The following is a 12177-nucleotide window of genomic DNA, read 5'->3' on the forward strand; positions in this document are numbered from 1 at the left end:
AGGGAGGCGGGAGGATGGAAATCAAATGCATTAGTTACATTGGACCTGAGTCTCTTTTCTCTTACATTGGTGTAAAACAGGAGTAATGCACTCTGATCACACAAATACAAAACTGGAGTAAGTAGGAAGGGATTCAAGCTCATTGTGATTCACCCCTTCAAGGAATTCAATGACAGAATATTTTATTTGATGAAATCTCTCTTTTCTTATGTCTCCGTTTCCTGGTTGCCTATTATCTGTCTCTTGCATTTTTTCTTTTTGCTTTGTAGTTTCTATTCTCACTACCTGCAATACCCATTTCTTCACGTCAGTTCTCCTTCAGCCATTGCTCCATTATTCTAATATTTAGGTCCTTATTCTTTGTATCATTTTAAGTAGCTATAAGCTCCAAATTAAGAGAGATTTTTGCTGTTGTGTTGCAAATGTGCCACATGCATTTACTCACCAGTCCAACCTTTTTTGTTTGTTCATTGACATGGTATCCTATTTTATTGCCTGCAAAGCCCTTCTGTTTAGAATCATTTACCTCGTATGTTCTCATCATTCATTCTTTACCTTTCTGGTTCAATATGCCCTCAATAAAGAAATGACGCCATACAAAAGTCCCTTCCCTCCACACACCTTAGGGTTCTGATTTCACTTTGATCATTAATACAGCTTGAAAGTCTTTATCCTGCCAAAAAGTCTGAACATATTTATTCATAGTTTGCTATACATATCAGCTGTCATTACCCATTCACCTCCCACAAATTCTTTCATCAAAACAAGTTTCCTTCTTTATAATCTACCAAATCTACAGTACTTGGCCCCTTGGGATCTCATCTATTCTATGAACTGCTGGATAGGATGTAGGGTGTTTTTTTATATTTTGACAAATATAGAAGAAAAAATACTGAATCAAGTTGCAGGTACTTTATCAGTTGAAAATTGTGATTCCTTGTTGTCAGAGAGAGGAAAAAAATCTCTCTGCTATGTTAAAAATGTTCATGAAGCAACAGATGGGTAGCTCTGTTAACAAGAGGCATTTCTCATTGCCTCTCAGCCAGCACATGTATAACATTCACCTTAAACTACAGAGGGTTTTTTTATTACATCAAATATAACCCTTGTGACCTGGCACTTAAGCCTACACGTTTTTCTTCATTAAAAACTATTCTCATCTTTCTATAAACAGAACAGACAAAACGTATCTTTCTCTGGGAGTCAAAATTTAATTTGAATTTCAGACATGGCTAAGAGAATTAACTTCAAAAGACACATGGTTTCATTATTAATTTTAGCCACAGGATTTGTCAGCAGCGTTATCTGGAATGGGACACAATGATTTATATGCAAACAAACAGTTGGGAATACATTGCAAGTTTGAAGGGATTCAAGTTCAAACATATGTGAATTTAATTTAGATAAACTGCTATTAAGGTAAGTTGTGGCCAAATGCTGCTTATTTTGATGACTTGAGGTGATAGGACTACTTAGGACTGCTGCACAAAACTTGCCATTGTGGTGGGCTCAGGACAATCTGTGTGGACTGCCTGACATGATACTTGGTCTGTTCTTGAGTTTGTCTCTGCATTTTCAGTTTTAACCTAACTCAAAATCAAACTCATTGGTGACTTTTTAGCTTGGCTCTGGGTGGAAATGAATCTTATATGAAAACTCTTAGTAGAGCAGTACTTCAAAAATAGCTGAAGTAGAAGAGGGACAAAGTCATGGACTGGGAGCAAGGGGGACAGAGTGGGGCTTATAAAATATGTTTTGCCAATACTATCTTTAGGTCTGAGGCTTGAATTCCAGAAGTACAGTGTACTAAAACTCCCTTCCCCTTTCAGCGGTGAAGGATTAAGCTGCCTCTTTGTCGTTCCAGCAAGTCACTCTTACACAGGAGGGCAGTCTGGGAAATGTCCCCAAGGGCAATCATGTCATAAATCCTACAGAGGCACAGGAAAAGAAAGTGTTCATAGTTGGAGGCATATTCATAAAGAAAGGGACTGTTCTCATCTCTTTGGAAAATTAAAAGCATTTTATCCCATTTGTTTAATGCATTTTTTAAAATTTATACTATCTTTATAAAGATGTTCTAACATACCCTCTCTAGTAAGAGCCAGTGAAGATATTTTTTCCTGCCTTTGGACAGGATAAAATAAAGCACCCTGGGAAAGAAGTTACCAATAATAATGGTAATAGTAATAATAATAATTGATTAAATGCTGAGGTACCAATTCTCTGTAGTACTGTGGGAACGTATACTAGGAATCTCCAACAGCACTCTGTATATTGGAAATTTGCTCCATTGTATGGGTCCTTCAAAAAACAACATTGATGAGTACCTCTAAAATACTGTAAGAATGATAACATTTTATACACACACATCTTAATCTAAATTGCACAACCACTAACAAATGTGCTCCTGCTGAGATCACAGATGATAGAAGAAAATAAATAATAATATTCAAGTACAATATATTTTTGACCTGGTTAGAAATTTCAGACTTTCCTTTAGTATGAAATCAGTACATTTTATATCTTTAGTCCTAAACTAAAATTAGCTCTAGTTTGCTCAAAAATTGACTGGAGATTGATTATTTTACAAATGGCAAATCAAAACCAAATGTCATGCTTCTGGTAACACTCCAGATAGGTAAGTTCACATTATTCATTTTCATGACAACAGTTTGTCAAAGTAATTTCAAAGGTGGGTTATTATAAAAAAGGTTTTTAAAATTAGGTGCAATTTGAGATGAATATGAGGATCAGGATTTAGCTGAGAATTCAAAGCCTGTAAAAGTACAAACAGATCAGGCAGACTATTCATAATCGAATATTTAAATCTAGAAATGGGGAAAAATACTTGCCACAGAGGCTAACAGACTTGAACCCCCCCTGGTACTTCACCGGAAATAGTAGTGTTAGTTCAACCCTTCTCCACAGTGTCTGTATAGATCAGGTGATTCAGCAGGGCTTTTGGCTTTTTTATCTAAATCTGATTCAGTCACTTATTGGATAAAAAGCACCATACCCTCCCACTAAAGCACCCAATTTATACAGACATTAGGCAAGCTGGGTCCAACTAATGCAATACCTTTTCTGGGCACGCGCTGCACTCAGTACAGGAGAATGCCGAGTTTAAAGTAAAGCACATTTTTTTCACATCCGTAAGCAGCCAAAATGCACTAATATGCACTAAATTCCACAAATAATGTCATTTGTTTCTTTGTCTGCCTGGCTATGCATAACTACTGAGGCAGCAGTGGGGATAACTAAGAGCAACACAGAGACAAGGAAGATGACTCCTAGAGCTATAAGATACACATTTTCTCTCAGTGGGTACCTTAGAGAAACTATGTATGAGATAGCTTGATAGAACTCATGGAAGAGAAGATCTGAAAACTAGAGATGCAGATAGAAATAATGCTGGAGAACAAATGGAGATTTGAAGACTTATTAGAGAATATAAGAAAGATGAGTGCACAGCTAAAGATTTCCTGATATGTATAACCAAAGGAACCAGATGCCATACCCCTTAATGAGATGGGTGATTCACAGAAGTATGTGAATACAATCAAAAGTTAGAAGATACAGGTAGAAAAATAATATGGTGTGGGAAGGAAAAATAGAAGAGTAGTTAGCCTCCTTAGAAGAGAGGAAGAGATGAAGGAGGCTGTAGAGAGGAAAATACAGGCTCATTATAGCTATTTGACAAGAGTAGCTAGAACTCCCAGAGTCCTTTGGATGACCCCCAGATCGGCTCAAATAGCTAATATGCAGTTTTGCACTTAGACCTGGAAACAGCAAAACAAACAAATAGCAGATAGGGAAAAGTCAAGTCAAGAAGTCCCAATAAAAGAAAAACAAAAAGAAACCAAACTTGGGAAATTAAGAGCAACAGGGTTGTAAAGTCAAAGTTGGAGACTGTAACTTTAAATATTGTTTAGAAAGGTAGAACTATTTAGAAAAATAAAGTACAGTAGCAACAGTGCCTAGCAACTGCCTAGCAATGATGACATTACACCAAATCATAAAAGAAATAACAAAGGCACAACAAAGACGTCTCTCTGCAAGACTGCGTCCCAAGAAAGGTGATCAGCACAGAATCCAGGATTCTTGCCCCCAGCATGGCCAGGTGACTGAGGACTCTTTTACTGAACCCACCCAAGATTGGTATAGCATGGTTAGATTCACTATCGCACATGTAGTGTTGCTGCTTAGCTGTGTATGTGTAGCCAAGAAAAGTTTGCTTGATCTTTAATCAGATAGGTGTGCCATGGTGCAATCTATATAACCTCGCTGGCCCTCTTCTACCTCTGAGGGGTAGTAAGTTCTACTCCAACAGAGATAACCACAGACTTTCACCCAAGGAGGAATGCCTAGAAAGAAGATTGTGACAGAGAAGACAGGATAATTAGAAGTCAGGCAGGAAAACAGAAGGAAAGAACCTCAGACTCACTGGAGAGAGATAGCAGAGCATTAACATCCACAGAACCCCACAATCATAAAGCACATACATCTGTATCCAAGTATGGTACATTGTGGATACAAGAATAAAATGCAAGTAGGACATTGCTGATTTGTAGATTCAAAACTACATGGAATTAGAGATGATTCTTACACACATTCAAGGTGTATGGTTTGCTAGGAGTAGCCCATAGAAGATTACAACTCCATAGAGAGGTCAGATGGTGGGCTCAGATACTGTTAACTTTTTATGTAGGGACCTACCAAATTCATGGCAGAAGTGGGGTGCATGGCAGCTCTTTTAATTTTCATGTTTCCCCTTGTGTCCTCCCCCCTTCCCCATTAATAGTAGAGGGACCCCACTGCTCCCTCCTGATCAGCAGGGAAGCAAACACTATAGCTTTAAATATGGCACCATTTTTGCCTCTCCACTGGTCAGCAACAAGCACCAGGGCTGCCAGGGCTCCTCACCCGATCAGCAGAGGGAGACAAAAACAGCACTATATTTAAACTGCAGTTTTTGCCTTCCCACTGATCAGGAGCAAGCTGCAAATGTGGCCGTTTGAACAACCAGTGGTGGAGGGGTGTGCAAAGGAACCTGCAAGGTTAAAGGAGCCACAGTGCACCCCATTTCTGCCATGAATTCTGTAGGTTGCTACTTATATTAAAGAGTACATACTTTAATTAGTGCCACTAAATTAATAAGTATGCATGTTTGAATAAAAACTTCCAGAAATGAGGAAAGATTGGGTACTTGCACAGTGGAGAAGACTGTATAGTGCTCTGGTCAGCAGCAGTCAATGCACCAGATTATGTGACTGTTACTCAAACAATACATAGTCCAAAGATAATGTCACTGAAATGAATGGGAGCAAGTATCTATTTGAATAAAGCAGGCACAATCTAGTCTAATAGGAACATTGCACTAGATTTAGTTAACTAAACAGTGCTATACTCAATATACAGCTTTTAGGTATAGGCCTATATTTATTATCATTTTTTTTCATTTGGAATTTTTTAATACATTTCTCATGTTAACTTCTAAAATGAAAATCTAGTACTTCATCACCATCACTGATAGTCAGGTTTACCTTAACTTATACCCTACCAACTAAAACTTGGTGAGTAGCATAAATGCATCATTCTACACGTATTCTGCAGTCAATAACAGCACACTGCTATACATAATAGTGGTTGTGACCATCTTTGCAGAAACCCCATCAGAAGGCACTGCTGTGCTGAAGAAGCAGTTAAAGAGACAGTGGAGAATGACAGTGACCATGATTGCATAGCTAAGATCTACAGAGAGTTTTCAAATCCAGGAAGATAGTTGATAGGCTTTCTAAACTTAGTCTGATTCAGATGCCACTGAAGAGACAGGTCCCAATGACCTCAGTGCATTTTGAAGCAAGCTCAACAAAATTAAGATTTTGTCTGGAATCTACTGGTATTTGGCATGGAATAATCCATGATATGGTGCATTATGTCTATTTATATTTCAGATAAAAACAGTTTTAGTGTTACACTAAAAACATTTTTAGTACAGTGACATAATGCTATCCATGGAAGATAGTGAAAACCAGTAGTGTCTCTGCAAAAAATCTCAAAACTACGGCTACTGCAGGACCATCAAATTTAAGTTTCTTTCGTTCTGCCTTCATAGGTATGCTTTTAATCCATTCACTTTGGATTGTTTATAAATGTACTCTCTCTCAGTTTTCCATGGTACAGGGTGACAGTCAATTACTAAGTGTATGTCTAGTGAAATCATATTGTCACTAACATAGCATATTGGTAGTTTTTTCTCTGTATACCAGATTACTTTTGAACCTTTCTTCTTCAGATCCATTTAAGGAAGCAGTTCCAATTTTTTTCAGCTTGTCACAAAGCTTCTCTTTAGCTCCCTACCTCCTGTGAGCTCCATAGTTTATGGGTCTGAGTTCATACCGGGGGGGGAGCTGAGTGTTTGTAGGGCTTCAACTGAATCATAATTGTCATGAGCACATTTGAGATCCCTAGTATGGGAACTGCTGATTTCAGATGCAGTTCTACTAGATTTAGTAGGGAATGCTCTTCATAAGTCTAGAACTGGATTACAATCAGTAGGACTGCTCAGCATGTGTCAGGGTGACAACATCTGAAACTTTACTTATTTCCCTCTTTAGAATTTTACTTTGATAATGTATTACAATTAAGTGCTGCTTTCCATTAACGATTAGAAAATACTTGATCGACACTATTAATAAAAGGGCTGTCACTACCCTGTTAGGTGGGAAAGCATTTTTATACCTAGTTTACAGAAAGGTAAACTAAATTACAGATTGCTGACTGAGTTAATAGGCAGAGTTTGGAATAACACCAGGAATGCTAGCATCCACTTTACCACTCTAACCACAGCACTGCACATCCCTTTTTTTTCCACCTGTGATACTGAATGTCTCAGATACAAGTCTACTCTGAGCCGCTGCCACCTCCTCCTCCTCCTTTTTTTTTTTTGCATTTAAACATATTTTTTCCTTTTTCCAATATGCCTGATTAAAACGGCAAAACCGAAAGGTTGGTTTTCATGTTGCCCCTCACCTATTGCTGACTCTGCCACTCTTAAATGCTAAAGTACTATTCTCTGTCATTTTCTGGTCCTTGAACAGTCTATCCAGTGTAGGTTCACTTCATGAAATATAACTTAACTGAACTGCAAAGACTTAGATCTCTCTAAACCCTGTCAGTTTCTGCTGACTAAAGGAACCCAAAATCTACACCTGAGGCTGTTTATTCATCACCAAAGAACTGTACCAAAAGCTCTTATTTCTTCTTAAGTTGATCAAGCATTGAAATAATGCTCAGTCTCAAATTAATAGACATGGTCTGCAGACAAGGTTTTACACTGCTTGCAGAAATGAACAGTTCTTTGCTTGCAAAAAAACTAATTATAATCGTACCTGGCAGCATCAGTGGATATAGAGGTCTGTCAGCACTTTTTACAAACCCTCTTGTATAAGTTTATAGTCCAGCCATTAGAATTTACTTTACACTTAAACTTGATATAATGTTCTCGGTGGCAGACACTTTGGTCAAATATGATTTGAGCCAGTAAAATCAGGTATAGTTCTAGGAACCTTCTGACAAATATGTTCTAGAAAATGTTGATTTTGATACAATTTTACAGATATGCTGTAGTTGGATCATTTTCTTTTAGTATCTTTAAACTTTGAAAAGAGAGAGATTTTAATTATTTAATTAATTTCTGAAAAATATTGATGGTATGGAGTGTATCTTTTTGAACAGGAGACTTTTTAAGGAGTTTTGTGGGTTTTTTGGTTGTTGTTGTAGTTTATTAATATGGTGTGTTTGAAAGTTTAACTTAGAATAATAGAATGTATTTTAACATAAAATGCTATAGAAGCAGCAAACACACACACTCACACTCTTTTTTTTTATTATACATAAACTTTCATGGCAACCCTGCTCATCACCTGCAGCTCCCACTCCCTGTTCCACAATCCTTGTTATCTTTAGTTTGAATGAGATAGTTTGTGGCATACATTGCCAGTCATTAGACCTGATCCTTCATTATTGGTAGCCATCGGTCTCAGGAGATCATGGGGATTGCACCTTTGGTAGGTTAATAGGTACCACCAAAGCTTCTGGAGTGGCCAAGTCATCCAACATGTGACAGGCAGACCCTTTAGCAAGTTGCGCATACAAATTCAGTTGAACTTGCACTGGCATACTGAGTACCATTTTGTCTTGCCTGCCTTTGATGCCTCTTCTCTATTTTATCATTGGCCCTCTCCATCTCGAAGTAACATAGGCCCTACTTCACGGCAGCTTTCTACTCACAGAGGTCCAAAGTGATTGATTCCCAGCATTGACCTGATCCTTAGTTCATGTAAATTAGTACATCTGCATAGAAGACCAAGAAGCTAAGAACCACCAGCTGTGGCAACACATGTAACAGTGGAAGCAACATATGAAAAGGACCCCTATTTTCTTTTAAAAGAAAAAGTGATCCAGGATAATTCAAATTTACTGGAATATTTTCTTTTCCAGTTTGATAAATTGTCATCAACTAAGCCTTCAAACTTGAAAGGAATGTCCTATTGTTCAATTATGCTCTTTTATGTAATATTTGTTATAGTTACAAAGCAGCATAGAGTGCCATGGCTGCAGGTAGGAGGTTTTCTTAGGAGGCGCAGTGCTGTTTCTGCAGGAGGCGCAGTGCTGTTTCTGCAGGAGGTGCAGTGCTGTTTCTAAATGGTTTTTGTTATTTGGTACTTTGTAGACATAGTATGCAAGAGGGGCTAGAGCAATGTTTTTGTCAACCTTTTTGGGATAAATGGTTGCCAGTATATGCAATGTACAGAAGCATTTGGCAAGACTTGGATAAAAAAACACTCCCAGTAAGGTTATTCCACTTACTGAAATCATGTTATGCTTGTTTATACAGCTAATTCCTGATTGTCTTAAAAAGTACAACAAGCATCTTACAAAAGTCCAATTGTGCATATTGATTTAATTGTATACCAGAGCTTTTTAACTACCCCATTAAAAAGTCCAGACCGATCATCAAAATGCATGTGTTTTAGTGACATAAAGGTTAAAACATCTTGATTGATGGGGCTCATTTTCCTTATATGATTAACCTTTGTCTAAGGCACTGATGTAGTATTTTCTGATGATTGCTACAAATGCAGCCCTTGTACCCACACAATAGAAACTGAATGGCAACTACAAAATAAACAAGCAAAGTGGAAAAAGCAGAACCAAAAGACAAAACAAAAAAGAAATCAGAGCAAATCAAAATTGATAGTTTTATCACAAGAACCAAACTGCTCTTCTACAGAAGTGTTCATCTTCTATTTTTATGACTTTTTTTTCTTCTGAGCATAAGACTAATATTTCTTGGTACAGTAAAATAAGTTTCTAGTCTAGTACTTCTTGCTGGCATGCAATCACAAAAAGGTAATCCTACTAAATGGTCCACATGTCACTTATCTGATGAAAGAGAGGTCCAGAATGTGTTTGTGGTATAAGCGTACAAATCTGTGTGCTGCTTCAAGAGTGTTCACATCAGACTCATTCTGGAGAACTTACTAGCTGCCTTTATTTATGTTCCAGCTATGGCAGAAGAATAGTAAAAACAGATTCTGAAGTAGATCTTACCTACCAGCCAGTATTCTTAAAGATGAAGAAGAACCTTACATTAGTAGTTGTAGCGCAAACGGATGTGCATCTCAACTATCCTTTCACATATAATAATGCATTCATATGACTGAGTGCAGAGGAAGCAGAGCTATGGCCAGCATCCAAGAAAAAATGAATACATCTATATTAACTTGATGATTTTCATTATGGAGAACATATGTTACTCTGATTGCAGAAGTAGGAAACAACTTAAAAATAGCAGCAATACAAAGGAGGTTAGTTATCAAAATGAGAGCAATGGGAATGAGGCTGTTATAAAAACTAGTTAAATGAATTAACATTTTTGTAAGAAATATAAAAGATTATATAAACATATATGTATTTTGGAACTAAGTGATGTCCATCCGTACTTGGACGATGTATCCTCTGACCTAAACAGCTTAAAATCCACGAGCTTGATCCAACATTGTTCAAAACAGTGGATATCCTCTCTCGATTTCTCCAAGTACAGATGCAGGGTCTCAGAGCTTCCTACCTAAAAAGTGGTTTAATGTACATATTTTTTGTTTTTTAAATGTAAATTCATATAAGGCAAAGGTTATAACCCTGGTAGATATATCAAAGTCATAGTCAGGCTTAACACAAGAATCACTGAAGTTATGATGCAGTTGCGTGGGAGAAGGAGAAAATTTTGCCTCTACCTTAAGGCATTGTCAATTACTTCTCACAAGTAAGGTCTGCTAGCCTCATGGATAAAATTTATTGGATCTGGACTGATGCTTTTTAAGCCCCCTGGTAAAAAAGACATCTATTGCACTTCCACAGGATGCATGACACACAACCTTACTCTTTTTCTTCATATCCCACCTTGAGTCTTATTTCTTCCCATCAGACTCTCCTGTTTCAAAGGTCTCTTCTGCTGCTTTTGTTCCAATGCATCATATTTTTATTAATTTAGAAGTGAACAAACAAATAAAACATTCAGTACAGTTAACAAACTATTAGTATGGGCATACTAATACCTATCTTGACTTCTTACTTTTCAACTTGCGTCCTCTTCATATCTGAACTAATGTTTTCATTTGCCTGGAAAGTGAATTTAGGGAAGATATGGAGGTATTTTTGTAGGGAAATGATTACTCTTTTATTTTGTTATATACAGATGCTCAGAAATTATTTGAACAACACTCTGGGTAAACAAACAAAAACATTGAATTTAATAACAAAATTAGAACAGCGGCAAAAATGGGGGGTGGAGAGGAAAGAAGAGTGAGCAATCTCTGAATGAAAACTACCCTGGGGCTTCAATCATGGCTCAAAAACAAGTAGCTGTGAGCCTGACAAATATGCTTACAAACTATGGCCAACTTTCTCAGCAGCCTATAAACAGAGTACTGAGTTACATTTTCCAAGGCTTCCCATGCATTTAAGGAACATCAGAGGCCAGCCCTTCACTCTCAAAGATCTAAGTGCCTATTTCTTTGAAATTCAGAAGTTAATCAACTGCCTTATCATTCTAGGGGAGAAATACAAAAGTACAAACTTTGAAACCTTTGATTGGCTCTGCTCCATGAATACCAAACACAAAATACATGCTTATTGCTCTCTGTTATTTTATAGGAAGCTGGCACTGATTATCTTGCACTATCAGTACTATATTCAAAGAGGTTCAGAGGAATCATTTTATTATATGGATTTTGATCACAGTCCCACTAAAGCCAGATTTGCCATCAGGGTTCTGAGATCAGAATTAGACTCCATATGAGCATCACTGAGGTTAAAAGTAAATGTGACTGGATAATGTTATTTTGGAAGTATTATTCAACAAAAAAATAGAAGACTAATCATCCCTGGTATGACTCCTCGGATTTGAGTGATTTTTTTTCTGGAATCTATTTGGCTCTTGGCACATTACATTCTATAACATGCCTCTAGATTGTTTTTAACTGAAACCTGTTCGTACACAAATGTATGCTCACAAAATTATTTCACAGGTTATACTCACTTTTCATGAACATTTGGGAGAAGAAATTAAAATGTCCAGGAATAGTGCCAAAGTTTATAACTGGTTCCTGCTTCATTCCAATGAAGCTATGAGTTTGTTGCAGCTTTTAGCTAGTGAAGTTTGGCTCTTTGGGGCAAGCTATATTGATTTATATTTTTGGAGTTCCCCGGTTCAGTCCCAACGTGCAAGCCAAGGTGATAGCCATCCCTAATCAGAGGACGTAAATAATATTGTGATTAATATATTCAGCCTTGAAGTCTAGATGGTGAAGAATGAATTGGATATTTTGCAAGAATCCACAGTCAAGAAGTTACATAAATAATCTGGTAAACCTTTACGAATAAGGAAAAAAAAATGTAAATCACATCATTCATGAGAATATTTTGTAAAACGTGAGAGTGGATTAAATTCTTTGTGTAAATGGTTCTTGATCACTAGCTATGTTTGGCAGCCATTACAAAGGTAATAGAGAAAGTAATGAGTAGCAGCATCCTGGTAAGAAACAACATAACAAATGAAATGAAAAGAAACCAACAATTGTAGGTAAGTAAGAGAAAAGTAGCCAGATTTGTTGT

Source organism: Alligator mississippiensis, chromosome 4 (assembly GCF_030867095.1).
Source record: "Alligator mississippiensis isolate rAllMis1 chromosome 4, rAllMis1, whole genome shotgun sequence".
NCBI lineage: Eukaryota > Metazoa > Chordata > Crocodylia > Alligatoridae > Alligator > Alligator mississippiensis.